An 18,417-nucleotide genomic window follows, 5' to 3' on the forward strand; every position below is an offset into this window, starting at 1 on the left:
TTTCCCAGTTTCGTTTGTTCTATTGTTATTTTTAGTTCTGAATTAGGTTGTAAATGATGCAAAAATTGGTAATCGGTGCCTTATTTCTTAATTTTTATTTTCGAGGGCATTGTAATTCCAAAAGGAACCTTGCGGTCATAGAATTTGTTGCAAGCTGCTGTTATACTTGAAATGGCTTTCTTGACAGATATGGAATAATTTTCTTCTAATTGGCCACCGTAACGAATCGTTAAGGTGGCCAATTTACAATTTCAACTTAGTTGATATCATCACGAGCCACAGGTAAACGGAAGTTCAAATATTCGAAAAGGCTGGTTGCTATGGAGTGACGTCATAAACCGGATAAGTTTCCATCAGCGCCTTGACAGCCTTTTTGAGTTATTTTTTTTAAAAAAATAACTATATGTTAGCGTATAGATTGGTGTATTGTGGTGTAGTGTAATCTGATCAGCGTAATTTGGTGTATCTCTAAGCAATCTGATTGGCGCATCTTTTGTTTGGTGTATCTCAACGCAATGTGATTAGCCCAATTTTCTGGTGTATCACAAACCAATCAGATTGTAGTATTTTTCGCTGTCGCACCAATCAGAGCGTTCTTGCTAATTTGTGGCTGGACAGGTCTTCAAATTTCAGTGAATCAACACTTGAGTCGGAGAGAGCGGTTCGCGAATTAAGGAAATGTATCAGTCGTGTTGGGAAAGTGGTGGAGTTGTGATCGTTGTACGACTATGCTTATTCTTCCTTCTGAAGGAGACTGAGTGGAACATGAGAAAAATTTTGAATCAAATATTACTTCAGATGTTGATAGGAGCAGTTAATTAGCGATTCCAATTTTGAATTTCGCTCAAGGAATGAGGTAAGATGACATCTACAAGAGTTGTAAGATCATCTATTCAGTGTAATGGCCCATGTCCTTCGTGAGGATTTTATCGCTATGATCTGTCTGGATTTGAAAGGTCGTCAGGGAACTTTTTCTACCAATTAGCGAGTTAAAACGTGCATGTTTTGTGTACCGCTCCTTCACTTACGACGCATACACCGTCAGCTGGAGGCCTAACACGAATTTAGCGCTATACCGTGTTGTTTCGAAAAGGCTAGTTTTACTGACTCTGTTAAATCTTGCGCAAGATATTTGCGCAAATCATATTTGATTGATAATCTTTTTTTTTGCCATATGGTTGTTCTTTTAGCAGCGGTTGAAACGACCACCAAGTTACATTTACTTTCTGCGTCGACTGCTATATTACATATCCGTTTCTTTGCTTCTAAAAGTCCTCCATGAATTAAATATTGTTTAAATGATACTTTCCCGTTACAATTGCGTGTTACTCTTTACTCGCCAGTATGGATTAGATTTTTTTTAGATGAAATGCCATTTTCCAGTAAACAACGCCATTTTCCAGTAAACAACGCAAATTTTATGACATAAATCTACCTCAATGAAAAATATTTCACAAGGGACAGAATGGTACGGTCGGTTAATTTTCCACGCAACTCTCACGGGCTTAGACGTTTTCTACCATTAAAATTGGCTTTTAGCTAACCTGGACTTTACCCCATTGCGTGTCAATTTCCTGTAAACAACCTGCATTTTATCACGTATTTCGCACGCAAAGGGCAAAGTCCAGATAGGCAACAACCAATCAAGTAGCCCACCGTATTATCCTTTGAAGAATGATACTTTCTCTTAGTTCAATCTACTTTCACTTGTTCGAAGAACGGAGACCGGAAAATATCTTTGTCCAGAGGCTGTAAGACCTACGAGCAGGTTGTTGTTTAGTCTCGTCATGCAATGTTGGAGAGAGAGATAGCATTACGTGACAAGTTCAAATTAGGGCTGTGGAGGGGACTGCAGGAAGCGTTGTACCAATGCAGTTTATTTTTGCCAACAATTATTCAGACACCAGCAGCAGTTATATAGTGTCCCAATTCAACCTACGTATCCAAAAAAATAACTCCTGCATGCGTAGCATGCCTATGTTTCGATAATTGCTCGCAGTAATCTGAGTAGTTGCTTGAATTTGTACAATCTCTGTTCCTGCTGGGTACAATGAAGCCTGTTTTTTTATTAGGGGCTGGATCGGCCTATTGACATTTGGAGATTGGATTTCATATTAATATGCGTAAGCAAAAGCGGGAATGTTTAGTTTCCCGTGGTCGAGTGCAGTTATGGATACCTTCAAACTTCGAAGGGTTGAATTGCTTCATTCTCCTCCAGATGAGTCAAGGGAATGGTTTATCTTAAATTTCAAGAAATGTGGCATAAGAGTCAGCAAGTTTTTTGAAGTAGCCTGTTAGTGGCACATTTTCCAAGCGTTTTGTACGGTCCAGCTTTAAAAAATGGCGGAAGCTTGGATGGCCGATATGTTCAGAACAACAAAGTGGCCATCGTCTCTCTATTTGGAGTTGTTTCCACCATCTTCCGGCAGAAATTCGAAGAAGGAGAAGTGGTGAGATATCTTTGGTTGATCGATAAAATAAATTCGCCTAAAATCAAAACGGAGACTAGCAAGACTCGACCAAGCGATGACTTTTGCGAGGAGCTGAAAGCTGTTCGTGCTACCTCCGCAGTTATTCGAATTGAAAACGATCGACTCAGAAGGCCGACCTCAATCAAGCGCGGAGTCAGCTAGAATTCCTATTAGAGGAAATAAAAGAATTAGGTAAGTAAGACCAGCATCAGAGGTAAAATTGAGGAGAAGGTCGCCGCGAGGATATGTGGACATCGATCAAATGTATATCGTAGCTGTCATGTCCACAGTCCTGAGGTGGGGCGAATGCTCAACGACATCCTTGACAAAACTAAAATTAACAGCAGCAGCCTACTGCAAGCGTTGGAAACAATACTGGGGGACAGTAACCGTCAGTTTTTGCAATCTTTCAGAGTACCAGACTGGACCCTGCTGTTTTTCAAACTGCAGTCGAGGATCCTGGATCAAGAAAACCTTGGCAAACGTTACTTAGCATTTCCAAGCTAAGACGAACCGGGGTAAGTCATAACGTTTACATTTTTATTAAGATTGGAAAAAGTGAGTTTGCTGTCTTATGTTTTGTTGTGAATGCTGGTTTTACGGTGTATCAGAACTCATCTCTGCTTGGCAGGAAAATCGCATAATTGGCTGAGTCTGATTTTACGCTGAGCCACTAAGTCTTCTAGCTATGATCACTTTTTATGGCTACTTTAGGAGAAATTTCGGGTTTGTTTCCTTGATAGGGTCTTGACAGTATTATAATTTATTTCATTTCTATTTTTCTGCGATAAAAGATTTAAATCGCCAGAGGGATGCCATTGAGAAAACTGGAATAGTAGTTAATGGAAGATGCTGTAAAGTTAAATTTCTAGGTTATTTGTGTGTGCCAATCTTGACTCTTTATATTTTTTTTATCTTATTATTTTTTATTTTTGTAATGTTTTTATGTTACATGTCTAGCTACGTGATAGTAATTATTGAATCCATTTTATGCTTGGCAGTGTTAGAAAATATCTGGGAAAGTATAACATTTGAGATCTTTGGTGCAGCTATTTTAACTTCAACTTCTTGTTATCTTCTTGTCTTTTTTCATGACAGTTACTCTTGATTACAAAACACTGATAATGCTGCTCAAGCAAAGAGTTGGTGATGCCAAAAAAATATATCAATGAAATTTGCAAGCAAGGATTGGACACAGAGTGCTGTGTATTCTGCAAAGTTATTAAGGTAGGTTACACCAGCAATGCTAAATGACATGCATCATAGCGGAATTATACAATAACACAAAACATATTCAGCCTACCGGTATTTGTTATGCAATTTATTTATAATCAATTAGTGAGAGCTTTCTTGGCTTTCTTGACTTTACAGAAAGGCAGACGAAAGGTTTCCATAAAAGTGAACATATTTTATCTGTGGTGAACAGTGATTATATATCTACCATTAGTAGTGAACATTATATGACTTTAGCTCAGTTAATTCATTATTGAGTGATACATGCAATTTATTTGTAGGAATGTGCCTGTCCTGATGTTCCTTTTGGGGAAGCCTTTGCTGAGTGTTTCCTAAAGAGCAAAGCAAATATTGGGGGGTAGGTACAACTCTGCATTTCTGCATTGACATGCATAAAAAGTTCCAGGTTGCAGTATGGTATTTCACTTTCTATTGGAATACATGTCTTTAAATCTCACTTGAGATACTTAGTTTGATGGACAGTTGGTATACTGCGGGCCGACAGTTGGCTGACAGTCGGCCGACAGACTTTTAGGGGAGCTGTTCTACACTTTTACCCAGTTACCAGCAAAAATATGGTAAGCTTGGATTATAAAGGTGGAAACTAAATTCACTGTTTGTTTTTCTGTCTGTTTCAGATGGAAGGGGTTAAGAGATGACTTGCTCTTTCTCCTTGACAGGAGCCATGTGATGTTAATTTATGTGCTCTGCCTGCAGTGTATCACATTTTAATTTTTAAATTCTGTGCACCCATTGTAGTAAGGCATAGTCAACATTGTATCATTTAAAAAAATCTATTTTCTTGAAGTCTTATCCTGTAACAATATTATTTTGTTTAGTGTTGCCTGGTCACTTCTGAGATATATATTTATTTGTCATATTTCTAAGATTTATATGGCATTCAGCGTAATGCCTGGGAGCTTCTGGGATATAGCAAACTTAGCTTTTCATTCACTGTTAATAGAGGGAAATGATATCTTTCCTTACTGGTTCACCCAGGCTGAAGTCCTTCATTCAGAGTAATGCCTGAGCACTTCTGGGATATGTAACATACCTAGCTTTTCATTCATGGTCAATATAGGGAAGTGTTGTCTATCCTTTCTGGTTCACCCAGGCTGAAGTCCAGGCATTCAGAGTAATACCAGAGCACTTCTGGGATTTATAATATACTTAGCTTTTCATTCATGGTCAATACAGGGAAGTGTTGTCTATCCTTTCTGGTTCACCCAGGCAGAAGTCCTCGCATTCGGTGTAATGCCTGAGGGCTTCTGGGATATATAACATACATAGCTTTTCATTCATGGTCAATATAGGGAAGTGTTGTCTATCCTTTCTGGTTCACCCAGGCTGAAGTCCTGGCATTCAGTGTAATGCCTGAGCGCTTCTGGCATATATGACATACATAGCTTTTCATTCATGGTCAATATAGGGAAGTGTTGTCTATCCTTTCTGGTCCACCCAGGCTGAAGTCCTGGCATTCAGTGTAATGCCTGAGCGCTTCTGGGATATGTAACATACATAGCTTTTCATTCATGGTCAATATAGGGAAGTGTTGTCTATCCTTTCTGGTTCACCCAGGGTGAAGTCCTGGCATTCAGTGTAATGCCTGAGCGCTTCTGGGATATACAACATACTTAGCTTTTCACTCATGGTCAATATAGGGAAGTGTTGTGTATCCTTTCTGGTTCACCCAGGCTGAGGTCCTGGCATTCAGTGTAATGCCTGAGCGCTTCTGGGATATACAACATACTTAGCTTTTCACTCATGGTCAATATAGGGAAGTGTTGTGTATCCTTTCTGGTTCACCCAGGCTGAGGTCCTGGCATTCAGTTTAATGCCTGAGCGCTTCTGGGATATACAACATACTTAGCTTTTCATTCATCGTCAATATAGGGAAGTGTTGTGTATCCTTTCTGGTTCACCCAGGCTGAAGTCCTGGCATTCAGAGTAATGCCTGAGCGCTTCTGGGATATATAACATCCTGAACTTTTTATTCATGGTCAATATAGGGAAGTGTTGTCTATCCTTTCTGGTTCACCCAGGCTGAAGTCCTGGCATTCAGTGTAATGCCTGAGCACTTCTGGGATTTACAACATACTGAGCTTTTTATTCATGGTCAATATAGGGAAGTGTTGTCTATCCTTTCTGGTCCACCCAGGCTGAAGTCCTGGCATTCAGTGTAATGCCTGAGCGCTTCTGGGATATATAACATACTTAGCTTTTAATTCATTGTCAATATAGGGAACTGTTGTCTATCCTTTCTGGTCCACCCAGGCTGAAGTCCTGGCATTCAGTGTAATGCCTGAGCGCTTCTGGGATATACAACATACTTAGCTTTTCACTCATGGTCAATATAGGGAAGTGTTGTGTATCCTTTCTGGTTCACCCAGGCTGAAGTCCTGGCATTCAGTGTAATGCCTGAGCGCTTCTGGGATATATAACGTACATGCCTGAGCGCTTCTGGGATATACGACATACATAGCTTTTCATTCATGGTCAATATAGGGAAGTGTTGTCTATCCTTTCTGGTTCACCCAGGCTGAGGTCCTGGCATTGACTGTAATGCCTGAGCACTTCTGGGATATATAACAAAGTTTTACATAGCTTTTCATTTATGGTCAATATAGGGAAGTGTTGTCTATCCTTTCTGGTTCACCCAGGCTGAAGTCCTGGCATTTAGTGTAATGCCTGAGCGCTTCTGGGATATATAACGTACATAGCTTTTTATTCATGGTCAATATAGGGAAGTGTTGTCTATCCTTTCTGGTTCACCCAGGCTGAAGCCCTGGCATTCAGTGTAATGCCTGAGCGCTTCTGGGATATATAACGTACATAGCTTTTCATTCACGGTCGACCAATATAGGGAAGTGTTGTCTATCCTTTCTGGTTCACCCAGGCTGAGGTCCTGGCATTGACTGTAATGCCTGAGCACTTCTGGGATATATAACAAAGTTTTACATAGCTTTTCATTTATGGTCAATATAGGGAAGTGTTGTCTATCCTTTCTGGTTCACCCAGGCTGAAGTCCCGGCATTCAGTGTAATGCCTGAGCGCTTCTGGGATATACAACATACTTAGCTTTTCATTCATGGTCAATATAGGGAAGTGTTGTGTATCCTTTCTGGTTCACCCAGGCTGAAGTCCTGGCATTCAGTGTAATGCCTGAGCACTTCTGGGATATACAACATACTGAGCTTTGTATTCATGGTCAATATAGGGAAGTGTTGTGTATCCTTTCTGGTTCACCCAGGCTGAAGTCCTGGCATTGAGTGTAATGCCTGAGTGCTTCTGGGATATATAACATACTTAGCTTTTCATTCAGTGTCAATATAGGGAAGTGTTGTCTATCCTTTCTGGTTCACCCAGGCTGAAGTCCTGGCATTCAGTGTAATGCCTGAGCGCTTCTGGGATATACAACATACTTAGCTTTTCATTCATGGTCAATATAGGGAAGTGTTGTGTATCCTTTCTGGTTCACCCAGGCTGAAGTCCTGGCATTCAGTGTAATGCCTGAGCGCTTCTGGGATATACAACATACTTTAAGTTTTTTCATTCATGGTCAATACGGGGAAGTGTTGTTTATCTTTTCTGGTTCACCCAGGCTGAACGGAAGTTCTGCTATTCACAGTAATCCCTGAGTGCTTCTGGGATACCTAACATTCTTATTTTCTTTGACATTCACAGGTTAATCTAGGGAAGTGTTGTCTATCGGCCTTACTGGTTCACCCAGGCTGAAGTACTGGCATTCAGTTTAATGCCTGAGCGCTTCTGAGATATTTGACTTACTTAGCTTTTCATTCATGGTTGATGCAGCGCTAATAAGGAGGTTTTGCACACAGGCTATATCTTTTAGGGTTAGGGTAGAGGTTTAGATACTCGGCCCTTTGTTATTTATCGTCTTCATCAACGACTTACCCTTTTATCTTACTTCATCTACGATTGATTTGTACGCTGACGATACATCGATGACTTCCTTTGCGAATTACAGCTCGATTGTTAGACTAGAGCAGAACTTGAATTCCTCAGTTGTTGAAATTGCCGAATGGGCAGCTTCCAACAAACTTCCGACCAACGAAAGCGAGACGAAACCCATACTCATTACTGGTAAAGGTCTCGCCTCAAAGATCAATTACGAGATGGCTTGATTGAAAAAGATACGATCTTGCCTGCCCATGACACAAAGATTATTGGTGGAGCGCTGCACTAGTATCGCACAAGTCAGCGGTTCGAATCCCGTACAGGCCTGAATTTTTTCAGGTCTGATTTCCACTATTGCTTAAATAGTGCTCTTACTGCGAGGATCGTGCACAAATACGTTTCTATAACCGCAGTTCAGATATATGAATTTCATGTATTTGTTGTGTTTGATTATTGTACTATAACTCTATGATTAGATCGGTCCTGCTTTATGTCAGCTCAATCGATCTGGACTAGCTGTAGCAAGGAGTGTCTAGGTCGTGTTTTAAAGTTTCAGAAACGAGCAGCCAGGGCAATTTCTGATGCTGATAACCAAGCGTCTAATGCCAAGCTGTTCAATACACTTCAGTGCCTCCCATTTGGATGAAGAATCTAAAATAGCTAAATGCTGCGTTGCGTACAAACTTATCAAGCGTGAAGTACCCCTTTATACTGAAGGTTCCTTAATACTTAATAGCCAGCAACATAATCGTCCTACAAGATATAGCAACACTAATTTTATTTGCCCAAGATTTAATCGTATGACCGAAGGCGGTAGATCATTCGCAGTCACTCCCTGTAAACTTTGGAATAGCTTGAGTCTAGAACTCGGGAATTCTGTATCATCAGAATCTTTTAAGAACAATTATAGAAACAACCTTCTTAATGTACAACAGAAAATGCATCATTTTATAGTCTAACATATAATTCATCACATTTTATTTTTACTCGTAATTCGATCGTCTTCTTATTAGACAGATATTACTAGTTTTTATTGATAGTTACGTCAGAATTCAACATACATTGCCTGCATTGTTTGTTAGAATTTTTTAAATAGAGAGCCACAAGTTTATTGACTTGAACTATTCCGTGCCACCTTCTCTAAATAAAGTTTATCTGTCTAGAAAGTAGGATACGGGGTGACCTGCCCTATCTTTTATAGCTTTTTGAGCCAATTGTCTTCTCTGCCCTGATACCACAAGTTGCGAAAAAAATTCCAATAATTGACATTGTTTCATCATTCCACTTTTAGGCCACTTCACCCATATTAGGACAAGGAAACTTGAAAAATATCCCATGCTACTACGCTGTAGAAAGGGAAAAAATTAAGAAGGAATGAAGAGCAATTCAAAAAAATAAACGTTCCAAACTTCGACCTTTTTTTAGCTTTCACATTTTACGCAACGATCTTTCAATCGCATCACATGTTGGTCACAAAGAACACTTAAATGGTTTCGTCACTTTGTGCTGTTTTCGTATTTATAGTTCTATCTATCTTCGTAATATCTTTTCACAAATTAAGAGAGTTTTCGCAAGAAGTTGTTTTGGTGTAAAATATAAATTTGGGCGCTATACATATTTAAAACACGTTTACCTTTTCAAACGGATGGAATGATTTTGCAAATGAGGAAGAATCACAAAATCTCCTCATGCCCCAGAATCAAGGGAAGTTTGAATTTTACTGTTATCGCGTAGCACCTTGTTCTCATGTAAACTAAGTACTGAGCAATGTTCATAATTTCATTTCTTTACACATACGTAAAATTTTGCTCAGTCGAGTCGGCTAAGTCGCACCGGGAGCTTATTCTCTGTGACAGTTGTGTTCCGACTTCTTCTTCTGAACTTACGGTGACTAAAGACTCGAGCTCGCGTAAATTTCAAACACCTCGAAATGGCTACGAATGAATCAAAGGTGTAAGGGGAGACTTGAGAAAATAATGAAATGTAAGTAAATTGCGCGAGGAATCGAGGATTGATAGTTAATTTCCACTTAATATTCAGTTGATTTACTTCGTGAGAACGCCTTACTGTGGTTAGAATATAGTGAGACGAGTATTTCTGATAATTTGCCATAACTCGGTAAAGATTCATCGCATTTTCCTTCTCCAAGGATAAAAAATAAACGAAAATATTCGAATTCCATACACACACACACGCACACACACGCACGCACACACACACACACACACACACACACACACATACACATACTTACACACACACATACACACACACAGGAAAATAAGGCGCGACCCTTACAGCTTTGGTGCGCACAATTCAGGCGCGTCCGGATTCGTACCTTAAATTTCCATCAACAGAAACGACTTGAAAATCAAAAATTGATAATTAAAAAAATTAATTTTACCGAAACTGAGGCAAGAAGAAGTAGAATCAGCTCTGCTGAGCTTGAGCAATATTTGAGAAGCATCTGCAGTAAGTATCTAACGTCAAAAGAAGCTCATCTTAGTTCAAAGTTTTAATCAGCTATAGTTTTAGAAATATAGAATCGCCTCAGCCAGGTCTCTCATGTTGAAAGACTCAATATTAAAAAATTGAGAAAAATCTGCCCTCTCCACAGATTCTCTCATAATTCTATATACAAAACAATTTATTTTGCATGACTTCAGCCACTGCGTTTCTGAATTCTGAAAGATAAGACACACCGACCACCCGCTAATTCCATGGCATTCAAATTATCGTGAACAACTAGGAACAGATGTGAGTACATGCGAAGCCTCATGTCACATCCCTGACGAAATTACCATCTAAATAAAAATTTTGTTCATTGTATCTTAATATGTCTTTCATCATACTCAAAAACACCCAAAGCTTACCAATTATATATTCTGCAGTAAATTCTTAACTATTTTTGCCCAGCTTTGTTTATTCTACTGTTATTTTTCGCTCTGAGTTTGGTAATAAATGATGCAAAAATTGGTAATCGGTCCCTTATAAACCCGTAGATGATAAATCAAACAACAACAAACATATGAAACATATGTGTAAACTGCGGTTATGAGACGTATATGAGCACGATCCTTCGCAGTAAAGCACTATTTGAGCAATAGTGAAAATCAGACCTGAAAAAAATTTCAGGCCTGTACGGGATTCGAACCACTGACCTCTGCGATACTAGTGCAGCGCTCTACCAATTGAGCTAACAAGCCAACTGGGAGCAGGCCATCAAATTAATTCGACATAAACCCGTAGATGATAAATCAAACAACAACAAACATATGAAACATGTGTGAACTGCGGTTATGAGACGTATATGAGCACGATCCTTCGCAGTAAAGCTCTATTTGAGCGCTGCACTAGTATCGCAGAGGTCAGTGGTTCGAATCCCGTACAGGCCTGAAATTTTTTTCAGGTCTGATTTTCACTATTGCTCAAATAGTGCTTTACTGCGAAGGATCGTGCTCAGATACGTCTCATAACCGCAGTTCACACATATGTTTCATATGTTTGTTGTTGTAGGATTAGAATATGTAGTGAGGCAGAAAATATTTAAGTGTCTCTTCCTTACCTTATAAAACGTAATTCTTTTTGGAAGGGTTGAAGATGTTCAACGCCCGAAGAACGGATTGTGTTAGATTAACAAATTGATTCCACTCTCTTTCCTTTTGTCGCACAGTCACAGATCACAGATGACGTCAAGATCTGTGGTAAGAACAAAAAAGCACCATACGAAGCGCAGGCGAGAGTGACAGTGCTGTCACTGCAGCATCAGTTTTAGCCTTTTGTTTGTAACCAAATTGTGAAAACATCAAATAGTTTATATTTGTTTTTCGTACAGGTTAACAAGGAAAAAGAAGCAAAATTACGAGTACTCCTCAGAACGTTCAACAGCCTGAAGATTTAATTTAGTCACATTTTTCCTCGAGCGTTAATTACTCTTATATTTTCCCAAGTTTTTAGCTACTCAATCTGAGCATATAGCATAAACAATTGCGAAAGGTGGGCGGATCAGAGAAAAAAATCTATTTTTCATGGCTTCAGCCGCTATGTTTCTGAATTCAGAAAGATCAGACACACCGACCATTGGCTAATGCCATGGCATTCAAATTATTGTGAACACCTGGGAACATATGTGAGTACATGCGAAGCCTCATGTCACGTCCCCGACGAAATTACCATCTAAATAAAAATTTTGCTTATTGTCACTTTATTTGTCTACCATCATACTCAAAAACACTAGAAGCTTACCGAGTATATTTTCTGCAGCAAATTCTTAATCATTTTTTCCCAGTTTCGTTTGTTCTATTGTTATTTTTAGTTCTGAATTAGGTTGTAAATGATGCAAAAATTGGTAATCGGTGCCTTATTTCTTAATTTTTATTTTCGAGGGCATTGTAATTCCAAAAGGAACCTTGCGGTCATAGAATTTGTTGCAAGCTGCTGTTATACTTGAAATGGCTTTCTTGACAGATATGGAATAATTTTCTTCTAATTGGCCACCGTAACGAATCGTTAAGGTGGCCAATTTACAATTTCAACTTAGTTGATATCATCACGAGCCACAGGTAAACGGAAGTTCAAATATTCGAAAAGGCTGGTTGCTATGGAGTGACGTCATAAACCGGATAAGTTTCCATCAGCGCCTTGACAGCCTTTTTGAGTTATTTTTTTTAAAAAAATAACTATATGTTAGCGTATAGATTGGTGTATTGTGGTGTAGTGTAATCTGATCAGCGTAATTTGGTGTATCTCTAAGCAATCTGATTGGCGCATCTTTTGTTTGGTGTATCTCAACGCAATGTGATTAGCCCAATTTTCTGGTGTATCACAAACCAATCAGATTGTAGTATTTTTCGCTGTCGCACCAATCAGAGCGTTCTTGCTAATTTGTGGCTGGACAGGTCTTCAAATTTCAGTGAATCAACACTTGAGTCGGAGAGAGCGGTTCGCGAATTAAGGAAATGTATCAGTCGTGTTGGGAAAGTGGTGGAGTTGTGATCGTTGTACGACTATGCTTATTCTTCCTTCTGAAGGAGACTGAGTGGAACATGAGAAAAATTTTGAATCAAATATTACTTCAGATGTTGATAGGAGCAGTTAATTAGCGATTCCAATTTTGAATTTCGCTCAAGGAATGAGGTAAGATGACATCTACAAGAGTTGTAAGATCATCTATTCAGTGTAATGGCCCATGTCCTTCGTGAGGATTTTATCGCTATGATCTGTCTGGATTTGAAAGGTCGTCAGGGAACTTTTTCTACCAATTAGCGAGTTAAAACGTGCATGTTTTGTGTACCGCTCCTTCACTTACGACGCATACACCGTCAGCTGGAGGCCTAACACGAATTTAGCGCTATACCGTGTTGTTTCGAAAAGGCTAGTTTTACTGACTCTGTTAAATCTTGCGCAAGATATTTGCGCAAATCATATTTGATTGATAATCTTTTTTTTTGCCATATGGTTGTTCTTTTAGCAGCGGTTGAAACGACCACCAAGTTACATTTACTTTCTGCGTCGACTGCTATATTACATATCCGTTTCTTTGCTTCTAAAAGTCCTCCATGAATTAAATATTGTTTAAATGATACTTTCCCGTTACAATTGCGTGTTACTCTTTACTCGCCAGTATGGATTAGATTTTTTTTAGATGAAATGCCATTTTCCAGTAAACAACGCCATTTTCCAGTAAACAACGCAAATTTTATGACATAAATCTACCTCAATGAAAAATATTTCACAAGGGACAGAATGGTACGGTCGGTTAATTTTCCACGCAACTCTCACGGGCTTAGACGTTTTCTACCATTAAAATTGGCTTTTAGCTAACCTGGACTTTACCCCATTGCGTGTCAATTTCCTGTAAACAACCTGCATTTTATCACGTATTTCGCACGCAAAGGGCAAAGTCCAGATAGGCAACAACCAATCAAGTAGCCCACCGTATTATCCTTTGAAGAATGATACTTTCTCTTAGTTCAATCTACTTTCACTTGTTCGAAGAACGGAGACCGGAAAATATCTTTGTCCAGAGGCTGTAAGACCTACGAGCAGGTTGTTGTTTAGTCTCGTCATGCAATGTTGGAGAGAGAGATAGCATTACGTGACAAGTTCAAATTAGGGCTGTGGAGGGGACTGCAGGAAGCGTTGTACCAATGCAGTTTATTTTTGCCAACAATTATTCAGACACCAGCAGCAGTTATATAGTGTCCCAATTCAACCTACGTATCCAAAAAAATAACTCCTGCATGCGTAGCATGCCTATGTTTCGATAATTGCTCGCAGTAATCTGAGTAGTTGCTTGAATTTGTACAATCTCTGTTCCTGCTGGGTACAATGAAGCCTGTTTTTTTATTAGGGGCTGGATCGGCCTATTGACATTTGGAGATTGGATTTCATATTAATATGCGTAAGCAAAAGCGGGAATGTTTAGTTTCCCGTGGTCGAGTGCAGTTATGGATACCTTCAAACTTCGAAGGGTTGAATTGCTTCATTCTCCTCCAGATGAGTCAAGGGAATGGTTTATCTTAAATTTCAAGAAATGTGGCATAAGAGTCAGCAAGTTTTTTGAAGTAGCCTGTTAGTGGCACATTTTCCAAGCGTTTTGTACGGTCCAGCTTTAAAAAATGGCGGAAGCTTGGATGGCCGATATGTTCAGAACAACAAAGTGGCCATCGTCTCTCTATTTGGAGTTGTTTCCACCATCTTCCGGCAGAAATTCGAAGAAGGAGAAGTGGTGAGATATCTTTGGTTGATCGATAAAATAAATTCGCCTAAAATCAAAACGGAGACTAGCAAGACTCGACCAAGCGATGACTTTTGCGAGGAGCTGAAAGCTGTTCGTGCTACCTCCGCAGTTATTCGAATTGAAAACGATCGACTCAGAAGGCCGACCTCAATCAAGCGCGGAGTCAGCTAGAATTCCTATTAGAGGAAATAAAAGAATTAGGTAAGTAAGACCAGCATCAGAGGTAAAATTGAGGAGAAGGTCGCCGCGAGGATATGTGGACATCGATCAAATGTATATCGTAGCTGTCATGTCCACAGTCCTGAGGTGGGGCGAATGCTCAACGACATCCTTGACAAAACTAAAATTAACAGCAGCAGCCTACTGCAAGCGTTGGAAACAATACTGGGGGACAGTAACCGTCAGTTTTTGCAATCTTTCAGAGTACCAGACTGGACCCTGCTGTTTTTCAAACTGCAGTCGAGGATCCTGGATCAAGAAAACCTTGGCAAACGTTACTTAGCATTTCCAAGCTAAGACGAACCGGGGTAAGTCATAACGTTTACATTTTTATTAAGATTGGAAAAAGTGAGTTTGCTGTCTTATGTTTTGTTGTGAATGCTGGTTTTACGGTGTATCAGAACTCATCTCTGCTTGGCAGGAAAATCGCATAATTGGCTGAGTCTGATTTTACGCTGAGCCACTAAGTCTTCTAGCTATGATCACTTTTTATGGCTACTTTAGGAGAAATTTCGGGTTTGTTTCCTTGATAGGGTCTTGACAGTATTATAATTTATTTCATTTCTATTTTTCTGCGATAAAAGATTTAAATCGCCAGAGGGATGCCATTGAGAAAACTGGAATAGTAGTTAATGGAAGATGCTGTAAAGTTAAATTTCTAGGTTATTTGTGTGTGCCAATCTTGACTCTTTATATTTTTTTTATCTTATTATTTTTTATTTTTGTAATGTTTTTATGTTACATGTCTAGCTACGTGATAGTAATTATTGAATCCATTTTATGCTTGGCAGTGTTAGAAAATATCTGGGAAAGTATAACATTTGAGATCTTTGGTGCAGCTATTTTAACTTCAACTTCTTGTTATCTTCTTGTCTTTTTTCATGACAGTTACTCTTGATTACAAAACACTGATAATGCTGCTCAAGCAAAGAGTTGGTGATGCCAAAAAAATATATCAATGAAATTTGCAAGCAAGGATTGGACACAGAGTGCTGTGTATTCTGCAAAGTTATTAAGGTAGGTTACACCAGCAATGCTAAATGACATGCATCATAGCGGAATTATACAATAACACAAAACATATTCAGCCTACCGGTATTTGTTATGCAATTTATTTATAATCAATTAGTGAGAGCTTTCTTGGCTTTCTTGACTTTACAGAAAGGCAGACGAAAGGTTTCCATAAAAGTGAACATATTTTATCTGTGGTGAACAGTGATTATATATCTACCATTAGTAGTGAACATTATATGACTTTAGCTCAGTTAATTCATTATTGAGTGATACATGCAATTTATTTGTAGGAATGTGCCTGTCCTGATGTTCCTTTTGGGGAAGCCTTTGCTGAGTGTTTCCTAAAGAGCAAAGCAAATATTGGGGGGTAGGTACAACTCTGCATTTCTGCATTGACATGCATAAAAAGTTCCAGGTTGCAGTATGGTATTTCACTTTCTATTGGAATACATGTCTTTAAATCTCACTTGAGATACTTAGTTTGATGGACAGTTGGTATACTGCGGGCCGACAGTTGGCTGACAGTCGGCCGACAGACTTTTAGGGGAGCTGTTCTACACTTTTACCCAGTTACCAGCAAAAATATGGTAAGCTTGGATTATAAAGGTGGAAACTAAATTCACTGTTTGTTTTTCTGTCTGTTTCAGATGGAAGGGGTTAAGAGATGACTTGCTCTTTCTCCTTGACAGGAGCCATGTGATGTTAATTTATGTGCTCTGCCTGCAGTGTATCACATTTTAATTTTTAAATTCTGTGCACCCATTGTAGTAAGGCATAGTCAACATTGTATCATTTAAAAAAATCTATTTTCTTGAAGTCTTATCCTGTAACAATATTATTTTGTTTAGTGTTGCCTGGTCACTTCTGAGATATATATTTATTTGTCATATTTCTAAGATTTATATGGCATTCAGCGTAATGCCTGGGAGCTTCTGGGATATAGCAAACTTAGCTTTTCATTCACTGTTAATAGAGGGAAATGATATCTTTCCTTACTGGTTCACCCAGGCTGAAGTCCTTCATTCAGAGTAATGCCTGAGCACTTCTGGGATATGTAACATACCTAGCTTTTCATTCATGGTCAATATAGGGAAGTGTTGTCTATCCTTTCTGGTTCACCCAGGCTGAAGTCCAGGCATTCAGAGTAATACCAGAGCACTTCTGGGATTTATAATATACTTAGCTTTTCATTCATGGTCAATACAGGGAAGTGTTGTCTATCCTTTCTGGTTCACCCAGGCAGAAGTCCTCGCATTCGGTGTAATGCCTGAGGGCTTCTGGGATATATAACATACATAGCTTTTCATTCATGGTCAATATAGGGAAGTGTTGTCTATCCTTTCTGGTTCACCCAGGCTGAAGTCCTGGCATTCAGTGTAATGCCTGAGCGCTTCTGGCATATATGACATACATAGCTTTTCATTCATGGTCAATATAGGGAAGTGTTGTCTATCCTTTCTGGTCCACCCAGGCTGAAGTCCTGGCATTCAGTGTAATGCCTGAGCGCTTCTGGGATATGTAACATACATAGCTTTTCATTCATGGTCAATATAGGGAAGTGTTGTCTATCCTTTCTGGTTCACCCAGGGTGAAGTCCTGGCATTCAGTGTAATGCCTGAGCGCTTCTGGGATATACAACATACTTAGCTTTTCACTCATGGTCAATATAGGGAAGTGTTGTGTATCCTTTCTGGTTCACCCAGGCTGAGGTCCTGGCATTCAGTGTAATGCCTGAGCGCTTCTGGGATATACAACATACTTAGCTTTTCACTCATGGTCAATATAGGGAAGTGTTGTGTATCCTTTCTGGTTCACCCAGGCTGAGGTCCTGGCATTCAGTTTAATGCCTGAGCGCTTCTGGGATATACAACATACTTAGCTTTTCATTCATCGTCAATATAGGGAAGTGTTGTGTATCCTTTCTGGTTCACCCAGGCTGAAGTCCTGGCATTCAGAGTAATGCCTGAGCGCTTCTGGGATATATAACATCCTGAACTTTTTATTCATGGTCAATATAGGGAAGTGTTGTCTATCCTTTCTGGTTCACCCAGGCTGAAGTCCTGGCATTCAGTGTAATGCCTGAGCACTTCTGGGATTTACAACATACTGAGCTTTTTATTCATGGTCAATATAGGGAAGTGTTGTCTATCCTTTCTGGTCCACCCAGGCTGAAGTCCTGGCATTCAGTGTAATGCCTGAGCGCTTCTGGGATATATAACATACTTAGCTTTTAATTCATTGTCAATATAGGGAACTGTTGTCTATCCTTTCTGGTCCACCCAGGCTGAAGTCCTGGCATTCAGTGTAATGCCTGAGCGCTTCTGGGATATACAACATACTTAGCTTTTCACTCATGGTCAATATAGGGAAGTGTTGTGTATCCTTTCTGGTTCACCCAGGCTGAAGTCCTGGCATTCAGTGTAATGCCTGAGCGCTTCTGGGATATATAACGTACATGCCTGAGCGCTTCTGGGATATACGACATACATAGCTTTTCATTCATGGTCAATATAGGGAAGTGTTGTCTATCCTTTCTGGTTCACCCAGGCTGAGGTCCTGGCATTGACTGTAATGCCTGAGCACTTCTGGGATATATAACAAAGTTTTACATAGCTTTTCATTTATGGTCAATATAGGGAAGTGTTGTCTATCCTTTCTGGTTCACCCAGGCTGAAGTCCTGGCATTTAGTGTAATGCCTGAGCGCTTCTGGGATATATAACGTACATAGCTTTTTATTCATGGTCAATATAGGGAAGTGTTGTCTATCCTTTCTGGTTCACCCAGGCTGAAGCCCTGGCATTCAGTGTAATGCCTGAGCG

At 39.5% G+C, this 18,417-nt stretch overlaps 2 long non-coding RNA genes across 7 annotated transcripts; both read left to right on the forward strand.

Moving 5' to 3' along the window:
* Positions 1 to 293: 293 nt before the first annotated feature.
* On the forward strand, positions 294 to 5,328 carry LOC148728059 (uncharacterized). 4 transcript variants are annotated; one of them, XR_015988873.1, is made up of 5 exons: positions 294 to 2,663; positions 2,885 to 2,989; positions 3,570 to 3,698; positions 3,986 to 4,062; positions 4,343 to 5,326. It is a non-coding gene; the product is annotated as an uncharacterized LOC148728059 (long non-coding RNA). The 4 variants fall into 4 exon arrangements; XR_015988874.1 differs by having other exon boundaries at positions 294 to 2,450; XR_015988876.1 differs by lacking the exon at positions 3,986 to 4,062 and having other exon boundaries at positions 4,343 to 5,328.
* Positions 5,329 to 12,706: 7,378 nt separating this feature from the next.
* On the forward strand, positions 12,707 to 18,054 carry LOC111343208 (uncharacterized). Of its 3 annotated transcripts, none has more exons than XR_015988877.1 (5): positions 12,707 to 14,565; positions 14,787 to 14,891; positions 15,472 to 15,600; positions 15,888 to 15,964; positions 16,245 to 18,054. It is a non-coding gene; the product is annotated as an uncharacterized LOC111343208 (long non-coding RNA). The 3 variants fall into 3 exon arrangements; XR_015988878.1 differs by having other exon boundaries at positions 12,707 to 14,352; XR_015988879.1 differs by lacking the exon at positions 14,787 to 14,891 and having other exon boundaries at positions 12,707 to 14,352.
* Positions 18,055 to 18,417: the final 363 nt, after the last annotated feature.

The sequence above is a fragment of the Stylophora pistillata genome, chromosome 6, assembly GCF_964205215.1.
Source record: "Stylophora pistillata chromosome 6, jaStyPist1.2, whole genome shotgun sequence".
In the NCBI taxonomy this organism is placed as follows: Eukaryota; Metazoa; Cnidaria; class Anthozoa; order Scleractinia; family Pocilloporidae; genus Stylophora; species Stylophora pistillata.